Raw genomic sequence first — 17,706 nt, forward strand, 5'->3', positions numbered from 1 at the left:
AGAAGGCAGCTGACTTACCAAAAAATGGAGATGCTGCCGTTATGATGATTCTCTATATACAAGTTACATAGCAATTTAAATGCAAAAATATGGGCTCTTCTTTTAGGATGTGATTTGATTTGAGTTTGACTTCAAGCACCATCTTATGCCAGGCCTAAATTCTTAGACCATTCATTTCACTTTTAGAAAAATGTACGTTAGTCCTTCCTGGGGCGAGGTATTGCGTATGTTCCTGGGGAAGATTAAAATGAAGTGGGACTTGATACTGCATTTAGGAGAGCTTCGGAAGTGGCTGCTTTAAGTTGCCACCCCACCCCCCAACTGAAATTGAGATCAGAGCTGGTCCTTTAGTAACTCACCAGGATCTTCATTATTTGTCATCACAGCTGGCCAGAGGCTTATTCTCTAATATCTCGGTGAAAGCGAGGGAGGATGAATACCCACCCATGGCTTTCAGCCTGAGTTGGAAGCAGAGCTAGCTGAGGTAGTACGGTTTACTACTCTGTGTTCTTAGTCTCACGATTGCGATGCCTCGCCCTCCCCTCCTCACTGTGATCTCCCTCTGGCCTGGGATCCCAGACTTTTCCATCCTTTTCCTCCATCAAACTTGATAGCTTATGTTCCATTCTGTCAGAACCTGAATCTTAGCAGTAAGTATGATTAATTAAGATGTCAGTCAGGTAATTGCGTTTTACAGGGGATGGAAATATGCCTCCACTCTAAGAAATGTTTATCGGTGGGAATTTTCAGCACCAGGCTCATTGACACGTTCATTCATTTGGCATTAAAAATTAATTTGCAGCAGGGCTACTGTGATAAGGAAGGACAGCTGTGCTCATCATGGTCCTTTGTAGGGGCCCTCCTTGCCTTTCTCCTGATGGTCGAACCATTTTTATCTGGAAATAATCTCATACCTTACAGTGCAAATGCCCCTAAAGGAAGAAACTCACCAACTGAAATGCCATGCCAGGATGAAAATGTCTGATGCCCACGTGGGGTTCGAGAGGGTGAAGGGCTCCATGATATCCCCCTAGACTGGCCCTGTCCTTAGAGAACTCATGCCCACTGCATCTTTTATCAGTCCTGGTGTGGGATTTAAGAATCAGACTTATTTATGGTCATCTCGTCAGAACCCTAAAGAAAAGATTAAGGTGGTTTTATCGTTTGGTTTTCTGTCTTCAGCATTATGGAAAGATAACAAAGTTACATGAGCTCCTGTCTCCAGAGAGAAGGCCTGATCAGTTGAGTGGCACAGGGGGCCTCGGTAAGGGCTGCCAAGTGGTTGCAAACTGTGTTTCCATCCTGAGTCTTTGGCTTCCCACTCTCTGCTCTTGAAGTTTGGGGGAGCCCATGGGCCATCGCCAGACCCCCAATCCCTGGCCTGTGGTCCTTCAGCACCAGCGTTTGTCCACGTCTAAATTAGGCTGTAATTTAGATCGGATGTAATCAGCTGTTCATAGAAGCCAGTCCAGAAAGCAGGAGAAGCTCAAGTGCCAGCAGTTGTCTGTTGGCAAGCCTGTGCCTGGAGGAGAGGCCCGCCCTCTAGTGGTGCCAGGCAGAGTTGCTGTGCAGGGCTGTGGACTCAGGGCTCTCAACGAAGTTTTCAAGAACCACTGGAAGCCTCTGTTTAATGTGAAATAAATTGGCAACTCATTAAACATTTTTGAAAACCATGGTTGGGAGTGGGTAGGCAATTTCATATAGGTCAAATAAAGTATGCCTGTGGCGGTTGAAACCAGGGAGACTGGTCTTCAGGGTCGGGATGGCATGATTTTCCGTCCCAAGTTACAGCCTTGCCCTTGCCCTCAGTTGTGGAAATGCCTTTTTTTTTTTTAAATTTATTCCAGTGTAATTAACATACAGTGTTAGATTAGTTTCATGTGTAAAATGTAGTGATTCAGCACTTCCATACGTCACCTGGCGCTCATCACAAGTGAGTGCCTTATTCCCCATGACCTATTTTACCCATCCCACAGCCACCTCCCCTCTGGTATCCATTAGTTTGTTGTCTATAGTTAAGAGTCTGTTTTTTGCTTTGTCTCTTTTCCTTTGTCCATTTGTTTTGTTTTTTTAAATTCCACACGAGTGAAATCATACAGTATTTGTCTTTGGCGGACATATTTTGCTTAGCATTATACTCTCTACCTCTATTCATGTCATTGGAAATGGCAAGATTTCATTCTTTTTGATGGATGAGTAATATTCCACTGTATATACACACCACAACCTCTTTATCCATTTATCAGTCGGTGAACACTTGGAGGAACCCTCATGTACTGCTGGCGGGAATGCAAGCTGGTGTAACCACTGTGGAAAACATCATGGAAGTTCCTCAAAAAGTTAAAAATAGTAATCACATGGCTGGGTATTTACCTGAAGGATGCTAAAACACAAAGCCAAAAGGCTATGCGCACCCCTCTGCTTACTGCAGTGTTATGTATAATAGCCACGCTGTGGACACAGAGCTGCCTTCGTAGGTATGGTTTCCCTCAGGTTGTTTTTACTGTGGGCTTGTCAGAAGCAGCATTTTCTTAACTCCGGGCCTGTTTCCAGGTGGCTTTCTTTTTAAGGTAGCTGCACCCTTTTCAGAGTGAGAATCATTGCAAGAATGTGTACACTTTGAATACGAAAGTTCTGCAGTTTGAAATTTCTCAGCCACAAAGTACAGTGACTCTGAGCTGTGGCGGGGTCACCAGGCCATCGGTGTCGTGCTGGAGAAGCCAGGCCAGCTGGGGCCGGCCCCAGCACGGAATCTGTGCCATCTGCTGCAAGGGCTTTATGACTAAATGGTGTAAGTCTGCTCCACGCAGGCTGCACGTGATTGCATTGGATCATTAATGAATCTGGTTCTAGAAGAGCCTTCTCAGAAACTCTGTGTGAACAGTGGTTCTAGAAGTCAGTGAGCATGGGCAATGCCTCAAGTGTAGTGGTTGCCTTATATCTGTGGGTTGCTTTGAGAAGAACATGGTCCTCTTCTTCTTATCACCCCTGCCACACCTGTTTGGGTAAGAAGGGACAGGTGGCATGTGTCTCCTTTTGGCGGGATGTGGGGGCTCTGAAGCTGGAGTGATCTTCCCGGGGTGGTCAGCTGGCTGCCAGCAGAGCCTCGTGTCTCCTGGTCCGGGGCTGTCTCGGCTGCCGGTACTCTTGGGCGTGTATGGTCCTGTTCTTGAGCTTCTCAGGTTTGGCCCTTCTGGGTTCTTATGCTCCGAGGGGATGTTGCCAGGGCTGTCCTAGTGAAGATGTCCAGGGCCCCAGCGGGTCCCATCCCTGGCTTTTCTGGCTACTCCTGCTACCTCCATCCCTTACTGTTCTCCGTGCATATTGTCCCTTGAGAGCCCCGCAGGCAGGTTAACCAAGAAGCGATGGAGGATGCCACGGGACAAGTATGGAAGGAGGGGAGTCCTGGGATGCACGGAATCACATGGAAGGAAGTGCTTTAAGGAAGCTGCTTGGCATGGCGGAAGGTATGTGGATGTGGACCTGCAGGCTGATGGAGGCGGGGGTCCTGTCTTTGCTTCTTCTTGCCCAGGAGACCAGCACAGGCCAGTCACTTAGCCTCCCTGACCCTGCGCTTCCTTCTATGTAAAATGGAGCTAATACTACATCAGAGGTTTAGGATAAGGATCAAGTGAGCCATGTATTTAAAATAACAATCAGGGGGCACCTGGGTGGCTCAGTGAAGGCTCTGCCTTCGGCTCAGGTCATGACCTCAGGGTCCTGGGATTGAGCCCTGCATCAGGCTCTTTGCTCGGCAGCCTGCCCCCCTCCAACCCCGCCACCTACTTGGGATCTCTCTCTCTCTCTGATAAATAAATAAATAAAATCATTAAAAAGAAAAAAAAAAAGGCATTAAAAGACAATGCTACTGTGATGGCTGCCCTTAACATTCTGAATTTTGATGTTTCTGAATCTCTGATTAGTGTCACCCCAGGTGGTGGCCTGAGGTAATTTCAGACTGAGCCCCTCATTCCTTTTACTTGGCTCCTGCTCTCCCCTGTGGCTGGCTAGAACTCCCTCTCTGGTTTCAGGTATCCCTGGCCAGTCTTGGGCCAGCCTTTGGGAGAACATCAACACGCTGTCAGAAGACCTGACCTCCAAGACTACCTCACCACTCATCGGGTGTGTGACTGGTAGCAAATCACGGTTCCTCTCTGAGTAAAATTCCTTCTGTGCAAATGGGGATCAGGCCACCTACTCTGCCACAGAGACAGAGAGGTGAATGATGTCGTGAATGTGGAAATGCTCTATAAACTGTCATGCTTTACAAGAGAGGGAGATGACCTTGGTTCTGATACCGAGGCCATAGAAGTCCCATTCTGGCCCGTGAGCATCCTGTCAGTGTTCTGTTTGGTCGGACCAGCTCATTAGCTTCTCCTGCCTGTAGTAGATCAAGACTTCTTCAACTGGCGCTCTCGGCCAGTGTCTGCGTCCAACCTCCTTCCGTGGTCATGCAGCAGCAATAGTGATTACAGTTGTAATTAAAATAATAACTATAGATTGGCTGTAAATAATACATAGCTATATGTTGATAATAGTAAGTGCTATCACTTGAATGTCTACTAATCCCTAGACCCTCTGTCTAGGCACTGGGGATTCAAAGTTAAGTAGCAATAGTGACTAGAGTTTTCTCACCCTGCAAAGCCCTTGGCTTCTCATAGGAGCTGTTCCTTTCCTCTCTCTCTCTCATCTTTGTTTCCTGTGTACACCAGTATCCCTGGTTCGGGAGGAAGGAATTGAGAGAGAAAAATGCAAAAGAGGAGGAGGCTGTTAGGTCCCCCAATAATGGGTCTGTGATTAAAGGAGCGAGACTGATATAAAGCGAAGGTCAAGCAAAGCTTTATTCCGCGCCAAGCATCAAGAATCAGACTGGGGCGCCTGGGGGGCTCAGTGGGTTAAGCCACTGCCTTTGGCTCAGGTCATGATCTCGGGGTCCTGGGATCGAGTCCTGCATTGGGCTCTCTGCTCTGTAGGGAGCCTGCTTCCTCCTCTCCCTCTCTCTGCCTGCCTGTCTGCCTACTTGTGATCTCTGTCTGTCAAATAAATAAATAAAAATAAAATCTTAAAATAAAAAAAGAAAAAAAAAAGAATCAGATCGAACATTTGGGGCCGTGCCTCTTACAGAGAGGGCGACCTCTCTCTGCTTCACAGATTAGCTTTTAAGGGCAAAGGCCATGTGGTTGGACCTGACCATGCACAGGCGGCCAATGAAATTGTAACACACAGAGAAAGCTGCACAGTCAGGTTACGTCACATATAAGTGACCAATTGAATTACAATTTTCCCTAGTAGATATTTGAACCAGCCTATCACCTTGTCAGAATTGGTGCCCAAAAGGTACCCAAAGGGCAGGGCCTATACTCCTTGGTAACTAATCGGATGTCTCGGCCTGACCCACCCTTGTATTTGGGCTTTGTTACCTGGGACTGGTTTCCGGGACTTGTTTTTAAGTAAGTTCCCTGGGGGGAAGGGGGCAGGGACAGTTTAAGTTTTAAATAACAAAATTATTGTTTAATCGGATGGAAGTGCTCTGGCTAAATAGGTCCTTACAGAGGCAAAGGAAGAAGGGAAAAACAACTTTGTGTCATAGGTCAGAAATGGTTGCTTGGCATAATTTTGATTCTTCTTTGACTAACAAGGTTGTCTTCCAGGCCTCCCCTTGACCATCTCTCTGTTAAGCTCCTCAGATGCCAGCCCTCTCCCCCGCCCCCGCCAGAACGAAGGAACTTCTAGCAATAAAAGGGAAACCCTCTCAGTTGCTCATTTTCCTGCTCTGTTTCCTTTCTCTGGTCCTGCTGTGGTGGCCACTTTCACTGCTCCATCGATGCAACAAGTGTTGCTGGGTGTGTGCCACACTTGAAGGTTGGGCTGACTCTGCACAGCCTGGGATGCCAGTGGTGTTCCAGCAGGAACCTCAGAGGGGATTTCACCCTTAGGAACAAAACTGCAGCTACGACTCTCTTGTAAAGGATATTTTAGGGTTGTACTAGCAAGGTCACAGCCAAAAACTATCCCCAAGGATCTTCCTACTTGCAAAAGTGACAGATTCTTGGATTTGTAGGCTTTTGATTTGTGGGATTTGATCTGTTCCCAGCCCAGACTGGGTAGTGCTGTAGGCTCCTTGTGCAACAATCTGTGATTACTGCAGACTGTTTAGCATTCAACCCTGCGCTGTATCTTGGGCTAGTGGGGGTTCTTTCTGCGCTCTTCAGCCGCTCGTTGTTATACTCTCAGTGAGTCTCTTCCCGATGCAGAGGACGGAGCCAGGTCGGCCGGTCTTCTTCCCACACCTCTGTTTTCAGTCTCCTCTCTCTCAGGGCTTCTCCCCTTCCCGCCCTTAACCCTTTGAGCTCCCTCCTTGCCCACCTCCTTAGAAATCTCATTTTCACCCTCATTCCCTCTCTTTAGGGCATCTTTAGTTACTCCCTGCCTGCACTTTGTCCCCAGGCATTTTCTTTCCAGCCCTTCCTCCTCACCTCCAGCGTCCCAGGGGCTCCTGAAAGCTCTCTGTCTGGAGATAGCCATCCCTTCTTCCCAGTCTTCCTGTTGCCTCAGTTTCTAACTCTGCCTCCCCCCAGCCTGCCCCTGGTAGTTTTTCAAGCCCATTCTTCAAGGTTTCCCTTTTGAGGCAAATGTTGAACAGAAGGAAACGAGGGAGCGAGGTGGGGCCAGCAGTAAAGTTTTGGGAGCAGGTGACCGGCTTCACACAACTGCTGCCCACCCGTGAGCTTGTCAGCCTCAGGTCACCTGAGGCAGTTGTCTCATCCACAGGAGCAAGTTTCAAAAGGTTCCCTCAGTCCTGAGTGAGGGTAGTCTTGCGGCTAAGGTCGTGGGAGTTGGAGTCAGAGACAGAGATCCCAAGTCTGCCAGTTTCTAACTGGAGCATTCTGGGTAGGTGGTTGATCCTTTCTCTGCCTCAGTTTCTTTGTTTTAAAAGTGGCAAAAATGATGGCACCTTCTTTGTAAGATTGTTAAGAAAACAAAATAAAAAGATGTAAATGATAGGCTTAATGTATAACTATTGAATAAATGTTGGCTGATGTTGTTGGACTGAAGTAGTTGTTTCTTTTTATTTATTTATCTATTTATATTTTTATTTTTTAAAAAGATTTTATTAATTTATTTGACACAGAGAGAGAGATCACAAGTAGGCAGAGAGGCAGGCAGAGGCGGGGGGCGGGGGTGAAGCAGGCTCCCTGTTGAGCAGAGGGCCCGATGCAGGGCTCAATTTCAGGACCCTGAGATCATGACCTGAGTCAGAGGCAGAGGCTTAACCCACTGAGAGTCACCCAGGTGCCCCTGAAGATGTTGTTTCTAAGGAAGTTGGAGGACCTTTAGTTCTGGAAGCCCAGGTTTTTAGGAAGTGTCTTCATGGATACTGTTCCTCGCTCAGGTTGTGTCATGCGATAGGATCTTTCTTGTGCAATTATCTATCTATAATTTCTGGATCCACCATTGGCAGTAGAGATACTCATCTCCAGTATGACAGGTTCACAAGTGCAACTCTAAGTTTTATTTTATTTTATTTGTATTATCAAATACTTAAAGATATCACACACATTTGGGGTCCTTGACATCTCTTCTGCCAACATCTTAGCACTGTAGAAAGAAAGGCAGAAATTCGTGGTATCAGACATCAGTTGTGTCCCAGTCTTGTTACCTCAGACAGAATAATTCCATTGCCTCAGGAGGACTGATTTCTTCATTCGTCCTATAGGCAGGGCCCTACAGGCTTCTGAAGAGAAGAAATGAAACACTCATGAAATGGATTATTATCAGCTCCCATGAGTTCAAGGAGAATAGAGAGTCCAGAAATAGATCCACACATATCATATATGGTTAGCTGGTTTTGACAAAGGTGTGGAGGCAGCTCAGTAGTGGGAAGAAAAGTTTTGTCAGTAAATGCTGCTGGAGCAACGGGACAGCCGTCTGGACAGAAATGGACATCAGCCATCACATAGAAGTTAACCCAGAAGGGATCACAAGCCCAGTGTAAAATCAAAAACTCTAAAACTTCTACAGGAAAACAAAGGAGGAAATCTTAGCGATCGTGGGATAGGCACAGTTTCTTAGGTATGCCACAGAAACCATGAACCATTAAAAAACCATGAACCATTGAAAATTGGAGTTTATCAAAATCCAAAACCTTTGCTCTTCCAAAATACCATTAGGAAAATGACAAGACAGCATGGACAACACTTCTCTATCAGACAAAAGACTCTATCCAGAATATATAAAGAACAGTTTGATAATAATATGATCAGCAACCCAGTAAGGATCCTCCTTTCCATTTCCTCTTTCTCCATAAAGTCCTCATGTCCTATAGTGACAGTTTGTTTTCCATCAGAATTTGATAGATTTTTATTAAGACTATTCCTTTATATTTTGTGAGCTTTCTTGCTCTCTTATGGGTTAATATTTCATTTTCTGTATGATTACTGCATAAAACTAATGTTATTTGAATAATGATCTTCCTGATTTTTGTTTTATTAGTTGATTATTTTGGGTATATTATATATAATGGAAGCTCCTTTCCAATTCTGATAGTTTCCTTTTTTCTTATTTAGTAGCCAAGGTCTTCAATACAATATTGAATAGTTGGCTGCTGATTTTTGAAGTGACTATTCAATTTTTTGTTTGCTGAGAGGTATTTTTAAAAAATCACAAATAAGTGTTGAATTTGGGGTACTATTTCTGTATATATTTTCCTTTGAGAGGTTAATATTTTGAATTAATAGTCTAATATTGAGACATCCTTGAATTCTTGGAATAAACCCTATTTGGCCAGAAAGTGTTAATCTTTTAATTCATAGCTCCTTTTCACTTACTATTTCATTTAGGATTCTTGCATCTCTGCTCATAAGTGACGTTAGTCTAAAGCACCTGCCCTTTCACACAACATATAATGAGTTACATATTGTTATGAAGTTATGTTAGCTTTTCTGTTCTTTTTCTGTGCCCTGGAATACTTGTAGTAATGTAGGAACTTGTTCCTTTAATTTTTAGTAGAACTTGCCTGCAAAATTGAGCCTGTTGCCTTTTGGAGAGGCAGTATGTTCTCTCTTAAGATCGTGAACTCTAGAGCCAGACAGCCTCAGTGCATTAGCGGTGATCCATGGACAAGTTACCTCGCCTCTTTGGCTTCAGTTTTCCTCTCTAAAATATGTGTCAGAGGGCACCTGGGTGGCTCAGTGGGGTCAAGCCTCTGCCTTGGGCTCTGGTTATGATCTCAGGGTTCTGGGATCGAGTTCCGCACGGGCTCTCTGCTTGGCAGGGAGCCTGCTTCCTCCTCTCTCTCTGCCTGCCTCTCTGTCTCCTTGTGATCTCTCTCTGTCAAATAAATCAATAAAATCTTAAAAAAAATATGTAAAAGAAACATAACCTTAGTACCCACCCTGCAGAGTTGTAAGGATGAGCCCAGTTCATGCGTATAAAAAGCATTTTTAAAAAAGTGCTCAGCACTTTGTACTGAAACTGGTGTTTTCTTACTTCTATTATAATTACCAACCCTATGACTGATTTTTTCCCCCTGCTGTCTCATTTTTATAGTTGTGGTTTGGCAACAATTTTCAAAACATATTTTTCTAGAAATTGCCTGTTTATCTAGGCTTTCAAATGTACCGCATTGAAGTTGCTTATATTATTTACATAAGATTTTTAAAAAGATTTCATTTATTTATTTGACAGATAGAGATCACAAGTAGGCAGAGAGGCAGGCAGAGAACGAGAGAGAGAGGGAAGCAGGCTCTCTGCTGAGCAGAGAGCCCGATGCAGGGTTCGATCTCAGGACCCTGGGATCATGACCTGAGCCGAAGGCAGATGCTTTAACCCAATGAGCCACCCAGGTGCCCTACAGAAGATTTTTAAAAATCTTGGATCCATCTGTACTTACATGCCCTGTTTTATTGCTGGTGTTTATTTGTACTCTTTGTCTCTTAATCTCGTGTGCCAGAAGTTTATTCATCTCCTTAGAAAAGCTGCATTTGATTTTGTGGATCATGTTGATTTGCTTTCTATTTCGTTCGGCTCTCATCTTTAGTAGTTCCTGCTATTTTGTTCACACTTAGTTCTGGGGGTGGGTAAGTGAGTTTTATGTTTTTTTATTTTTTCTTTTTCAGTTTTTGCTGTTGGTGTCCCCCCACCCCATTGTGTTTTATACTAATACAGAATAGTCATTTATGAAAGAAGCTGGCAAAAATAGTTTATGCAGAGAAGTGTGTTCCGCACGTCGGGACCTCTGATGGAGCACTGCTATGTATATGTGTGAGAAGCCGACCAGATTCTCCAGTGACTGAACCACAAGTGAGAGCTCGTAGGGCAACCATCAGACAGAGCAGGTGGGAAGCGGGGGTGTGCTACCCAGTGTTGCGTCAGGTTCCTCTCTGTCTCCAGCTCTTCAATCCAGTGCTAACCTAGTGTTGCTGGGAAGGAGTTTCATGCAGGTGATTAGCAGCTATCAGCAGCTGATTTTCAGTGAAGGAGATGATCCTCACCAATCTGACGGCTTGATCCGGCCAGTGGAAAGGCTTTAAGAGCAGAGCTGAGACTTCCCTGAGGAAGAAGTTCTACCCAGGGAGAACAATTTCAGCAGGTGTCTGCATCCCAGTCTGCCCTTCTTGATGGGAGGGGGTTATCTCGGGCTTGCCCTGCCAGCCCCCCACGGTCACACGAGTCAGTTCCTTGCAGTGTCTCTCTTACTATTGGTCTCCTCCTGGTTCTCTTCCTCTGACTAATGTACTCACAAATTACTGCCTTGTAATTTCTTGTAAATTTCTTCTGCCTTGTAAATTACTGCCTGTATTTTCTTTATGTTGAGTTTTGATCTTTATCCAAGTCATGCATGTTTATGATTTAAATGCCCTGTTATTCTACAAGGGTCATTATAAAAAATAACCCCTACTCTAGAGGCAGCCATGGATAACTTTCAACCTCGGCATCTCTAAGTAACATGCATATGTCGCTCCTCTGGCTTTGTCAGTTACAAGCATGATTTCTTGACTCCCTCCTCTGGTTGGCTCTTTAACCATCACCCATTGCCTGGTCGTCCCCCCCCCCCCCCGCACCCCCAGTACATTTGCATTGGTATTTTGTTTAGATCAATAGTCAGCACTATTATGATGATGGTGGTAAATGCTGTTCATAGCAGAGCATAGTCTTGTATGATTGGTTTTGTTCTTTCCTGCATCATACATTGTATGTCCCCATATACTCATAAAATGAAAATGGATTATAAATTACACACAGACACACGTATGTGCTCATTATAGATCTCCTCAGTTGTCATCTTGAGATCTCATTCACTGTGATTCTGGGGACTCATTTTATTTCTCTCTTGGATTGTATCTCACTGGATCCCGCGTTGCTGTCTTTCATGATTTATACTACTGTTCTGGAGGAGTACCTTTTTAAGTAGCTTTCTAAGAACACACATAAGGAAGGCAAAATTTTTTGAGACTTTAATGTCTGAAAGTGTTGCTGTTCTATCCTCACACTTTATTTGGTAGCTTGCCTGGATGGAAAGGAGTTTATGAGGGATTAATCCACTATCTTTTCATTTCCAGGGTTGCTTTTTAGAAGTTTAATGCTAGTCTAATAACCAGTTTTTATTGTTGAATTAAAAAAAAATTTATTTGACAGCATAAGCAGGGAGAGGGGCAAAGTGAGGGGGAGAAGCAGGCTTAGCAGAGAGCCTGATGCAGGGCTGGATCCCAGGCTTAGAATCTTGACCTGAGCCAAAGGCAGATGCTCAACCAACTGAGCCACCTATGTGCTCAGTTGTTACTTTTTTAAATCCTTTTTTCCCTGTCTGGAAGCTTATAAGATCTTCCATTTGCCCTCAGTGTTCTGGTTTCCCCAAAGTCTGGTGATTATTGGCCTTCTGATAATATTTAAGAAAAATATATTTATGATTGTATGCGGGTGAGACTCCTGAAATATGATCTTAATGGTAGGGCAGGAGATTTTAACCTGATTTTTGGCCCCTTGGATGGTATTTAGAGTATCCAGGAACTTTAATTAGAACGAAATCATGTCTTTATTTTCATTTAAACTTTATCTTAAACTTCACCTTTTCTTCCATCATAAAATCAGGCAATAAACCACAGTTGATAATATTAGAGTCCTTGGAACTTTGTCAGTGGTGAAAATCAGATATTGTCTAAGATCAGTTTTGGCAGATATCTCAAAATATTTTTTGTGCTTACCACTACATTACTGTCCTTAATCGATCCATTGTGCTATTTAATACACTCATTTAGAAGCACTTATTAAAGTGTAGTTTTTTATATCTTATGAGGTGCATGCCATTATAATTGGTTTCTTTTATAAGTCTTTATATTTTATTTTATGCACTTCAAGTCATTTTCTCTGTTCTTCTGGGTTAGTGAGTTTGGCAGGGTAGTAGGTAAATTTCCTTAATCCCTCTTCTTTTCAATGCAGTGACCTCTGTGTTCAGCAGCACGAGGTGCCTGGTGCAGAGACGCTTTATTTGGCTCTCAGTGGTCCAGAGGCTTGCTTGCCAGTTGGGGAACAGGGTTAGTGCACTGTGGACCGCGGGGGAGGGGACATGGTCCTTTCAGTCTTCCCTCTTGCACTCCTCTTCCAGGAGTGCCTCGTGGCATTCATTCCTAAGCCTTCAGGGTTCTGATACGTAGCTTCTGGACTTCACCCTCTGCCCTAAGATTCTACCAGTGTTTGCAACTTTCAGGCACGTGCCACTCTTCTGTCTACTTTCCCAGCTCACACAGTTTTGTGGCTGCTGTTCTTGTTTTCTTTGTCCTTGTCGGTTCCTGCTTAAAAAACAAAAAACAAACCAAACCAAAACAACAACAAAAAAACCCCAACCCACCCCCAGCCCAAGAATCCCTGTGCTGCCACGTAGTGGGTCTTAAATTGGAATCTCTTCTGATTTTGAAGGCATTGTCGAATACAGAGAGCAATTTTCTGAGCATTGTGAATTATCTGTTCTTTTTCTTTTATTGAATCAAAATTGAGAGTTAGGGCCATCAGGCAACTTTGGAGGAAGATTGACCTACACATTCCTAGGTGTGAAGGGGAGGAGAGTTTAGGTCGGATCTCTGGGGGCTTGAATGCCTTCTGTGTCCCCAACCAGCTATGGGACCTGACCCTTTCCGCTGTGGTCCTAATTTCTACAGCAGGAATCTTGAAATGCTTGTGTTTAAAACAAGATGAGATTGTTCATTAAGGCTTTGGGCAAGAGCCTTGTCTTTAGTGGGCATCCGTAGTAGTACTGCTTGTATTGTTAGGCCTGTTATGTAAGGACCTCTTTATTTTGATATTTGGAGCAGGGGTGTTGGCGTGATACTCAATGGCATGTCCTTCGTAACCGCAGAGGGGGAGAAGCAGGCAGCCCGGTGATCGTACTTCCTTTGCGGAACAGAGCTGTTTCCGTGCTTCGGTATCTCTGTGTCAGGAGGGCTTAGCGCAGGGGTTGTCGGACTTTGTTCACATTTTAGGGAACCCCGCAGGTGTCCTTTCCTTTCAACATCCCATGGTCACAGCGTCCAGCCAGCAAGGCTCCGCTCCGATCCCATGGCAGTCAGCGTTCGGGGCTTAGAGCGCATGTCCCCCCGAGAGCCTTGCTTTCCTCTCCGGCATCAGAAAATAGCCGTCAGACTGAGGCCTCATGTGACAGAAGCCAGGCTGCATCTTGGCATGGCAGCCAAGCACTTGAAAGTGCTCCCTTGTCCCTGAGGCGGTCACAGTGCGTCAGCTGACACCATCTTGCCTTCTTCTACAGCGTCTCGTGACCCTGGCGCTTTCAGTTCTGTGGTGCCCGTGGAGCACGGCACCTGCTCCCTTCACTAGACCACAGGGCCTCAATGGTCAGCTCGACTAGTGTGGCCAGAAGTCACAAGGGACCAGGGCCCTCCAGTCTGTCTGTAAGGCCCACCAGTGAGGCCACGTCCACCGGCTGCAAAACCTCCTGGCCTCTTGCTCGATTCTCTGAACACCAGTGGTCTTGACCCTCCTCATATCAAAGTGGTTCGATGCTAATTCGAAAATCGCATAGTCCTTCAATGTGAATCTGTGGCAATTTGTCGATATAATTTAATAACTGGGGGAAAATTGAGGGCTCCTCTTTGGTGTGATTTTCTCCACATCTGCCAGTTTTTCTCATCTGCTGGGGGTGGGGTGATGAAAAGATCTGAGAATGAGAGTGACTTTTAATTTCACCTGGGGCCGTAAATCAATACACATTTATTATTCCGCCAGCACTAGCATTTCCCTGGGTGATTCTGTAACACATGTAGTGTCAGAATGATTTGAAATTTGTCCTCATTAGGAAAGCAAAGGACGCCTTTTTTTGCAAGCATAAGCAAGTGAGCCTGCCTGTGTCCCCACATGCTGTCACACATCTTATGAAAAGGGAAACTGTTGGTCTTTGGGGAATGGGCGGGTTGGGTTTACAGACACAGCCCCTGTCTGGTGTTTGTGACCACAGTTCACTGTGACCTCAGCTTTGCGACTACTGCTATCACCTATGATAAAGGAATAAGCTTAAAGTAGGAGGTGACAAGTGGTACTGAAAAAAAAAATCATGTCTACAAAAAAGGTTTTCCTGTGAGCAACAGCACCATGAATAAAATTGCTGTGAGGTGAGGCTGTATGGAAAAGTAGGGGTGGTTGCAGGAAGGATGGAAAACTCAGTGTCACAGCATTAGAAACTGCTACCGCCTGGTGAGCAGCCAGAAACACGGGTTGTCCATTTTACGTGATCGTGTGAATCCATGCGAAGCTGACTTCGGCGGACAGCTGTTAACTGACATCACATCTGCGTTGTGGGGTAAAGGATCCTGGTGGGAGTGATGGGGGATGTCTTAGCCTGTCTGGCTGCAGGCACAGAGTATCGTAGACTGGGTGGCTTAACCCACAGACCTTTAATTCTCACCCTTCTGGATGCGGGCCAGTCTGAGAGCAAGATGCCAGCAGGTGTGGTGTCCGGTGAGAGCACTCTTCCTGGCTTACAGATGGCATAATCCCATTCACAGGGATGGCACCCTCTGGGTCCAGTCAGCTCCTAAAGGCCCACCTTTCAGTGCCCTCACACTGGGGATCAGGGCTACAACATCCGGATTTGGGGGAACAAACTTGGAGAGCAGGTGGACTTGTTGGAGCCTAGCAGGTGGAAGGGGTTGGAAGGCTGCGTTGGGCCATCCTGACGGCCAAGATCTTGGTCAGTGACCGGGCTGGCCTTTTTAGAGGCTGTTGGGCGAGATGGTTCTGGCAGCTTGTTCACCGGCACTCATTTCCCTCTGGTATTTTGACCTGCTGGTACAGCTCTCCTGATGGCAGATGGTCTCCTGTGTCAGGGGAGGGGACCAGACCCCACTGGCTTCCTTCCTGTTTCTTCACCTGCTCCTGGCATCTCCCTTGGGGACCTTAATGAAAAAGGCCTGGTGTCAAAACAGGAGGCATTTAGAGTGAATTTAAAAAAAAAAAAAAAGTCACAGGGAGGACTGGGAAAGTGATCACTATACATCGATGGTACAGAGCACGCTGGTACCTGCAACCCACGATGCGTGCCCAGCGGAGTCTGTCCACAAAGACACCAGGCCAAACCGTCTGTACAGCCTGGCTCTGTCTGGATAGAATGCGGGAGTAGACCAAAGGACTCTCTGGCGACTGCCCTGCGAAAGCGGTTGCAGAGGGTGAAGAAAGGGAGCAAAGGAACCTTCCAAGGTAAGGGAAATGTTCTCTATTGGGTTTGGGGGTTGGTTAAATGGCTGTGACCATCGGCACAATCCATCACATCGAAGGTCTGGAAGCTGTGCCTCTTACCCTGTGTTAATTATACTTCAGTAAAATATGATAAAAATGAAAACAAGCAAACAAAAAATCGAATCCCTGGGTGCCTTTTTGAGGCAGGGTGTTAGTCAATCATGATGAATTTTAGTACTGTGGGTTTTTGTTTTTTGTTTTTTGTTTTTTGTTTTTTGTTTTCAGTGAACTCAGGGCTGATTGCCATGCCTAACTGCCTCTTTTGACCATTTGCCAGGTCATGATCTTTACCGGCGCATGTACGGCACTTGTCTCGACCACCTTCTAGCCACTTACTGCTTTATCCCAGTTCAGAGAGAATAACCTGCTTGTTTCCAAATCAAACTTTCTGTGATGATGGAAATGTTCTAAATCTGCACTCTCCAGCATGATAAATAACTGATGGCCATATGTGGCTCTTGAGCGCTTGAAATGTGGCTAGTCAAAGGAGGATTACATTTTGTTAATTTTAAATTTAAATAGCCACTCGTGTTTGAAGGCGAAAGTGCCATTTTAAACAAAAGATCAGGGGATGGGAATACAGCGATGACAGTGATTACAGTCAAGGACCACCTCACTGAGCAGGTGATGTCTGAACACAGGTACGATGCTAGTGAAGAATGAGAAGGAGCAGCATGAGCAAACGTCCTGTGGTAGGAGCATGTTCAACGTGTTAGAGGAGAAGGGCAGAGGCTGGGTGCTGGAGCAGCGGGAGAGAAGGGGAGAGTGGTAAAGCTGAGGGCAGAGGGGTCAGCTCCATCCAGTTGGTTTGGTTGGGTTTGGCTACTGCAAAGAGGTGAAAAAGATCATCTTTTCTGCGTATAGCAGGTCATGGTGACCGTCATCTGCCAGGTCAGCAGACAGTGTGGGGCAGTGCAGGGGCCTTGTGTTTTCCTGAAGAGGAGCTGCCCGATGTCCAGATTTGGCAGACCCTGAGCTGGTGTGCAACACCGGATACCACACATCAGCCCTGGGATCCTCCCTCAGGTCAGGACTTACCAGCTCTCCCCTATTGCTTTGAATCCTCAAACTAGCTGTATGGTTTTCACCGTACTCCAGCCTGGGCTTAGAGAATTGGAAGAGGTTGATAGCGTCTGGCTGCCCAGGGAGAGGCGGAGCATGGCTGGGAGCTCTGAGCTCTGCTGCTGTTTCTCTGATGTCTTTGGGGGAGCCACCTGCTGTTTCTAAGCCTCAGTTTCCCCACCTGCAGTATGGATTAGATGGTCTCTGAGTCCTTTTCCAGTTCCAATGCTCTGATTTTAAGACCACCTCATGTGTGTACAGAAGTTGTGTTCTCTCTCATCTGGTCGTGGGCCAGATATGGGGGGCTGGCCAAGGTGGTGGTGGGGGTGTGTCTCAGTGACTTGGTCTCTTAGGTAAGACAGCGTTAGTCTTGGTGCAGACCAGTGAGCTGCAGGTGGAAAGCTTTTTGTACCATAGTGGTCTGTGAGGTCCTTGGAATTCCTCTTTGAGTGATTTGTGTTGAGTGATTTGTAGAGGCCATGTTCAGGACAGGCCGAGGTGGCTTCTCCTAAACTGTCATGAAGTTTGGGTTGAGGGGTCATGGGCTGTCACCCACAGGGCAGGAGGAGCTCAGCAACCCTGGAGATGGGTATGCTGAGTGTTGTCGCCATCAGGCCTCTATGTCCCCCTGGCTGGCAGAGAGTGGATCTAGCTGATGTCTGTCTGGCCTCTGGGAGCATGAGTGTGAGAGTCAGGCTTCGCAGAAGTTCATTCTTGCCCTCACTGACCTCTTGTTTCCCTCCAGCAGCCCAGGTAAACAGCTGGTGCTCAAGAACACTCCCAGGGGGATGGTTTTTCCCATTCCAAGGTCTTTTCCAGCGTCCTGTTTGATCATTAGAGAACCAGCCAGCCTAGCAAACTGGTTGGCCTCTCCTCTGTCCATCCCCTACACCCTCAGAGTAA

At 45.9% G+C, this 17,706-nt stretch overlaps 1 protein-coding gene across 1 annotated transcript in view; it reads left to right on the top strand.

Annotated features, from left to right (window-relative positions):
• TMEM163 (transmembrane protein 163) overlaps nt 1-17,706 on the top strand; it is a 223,957-nt gene that overhangs the window by 183,704 nt on the left and 22,547 nt on the right. The gene's annotated exons all lie outside the window — the stretch shown is intronic.

The sequence above is a fragment of the Mustela nigripes genome, chromosome 3, assembly GCF_022355385.1.
Source record: "Mustela nigripes isolate SB6536 chromosome 3, MUSNIG.SB6536, whole genome shotgun sequence".
NCBI lineage: Eukaryota > Metazoa > Chordata > Mammalia > Carnivora > Mustelidae > Mustela > Mustela nigripes.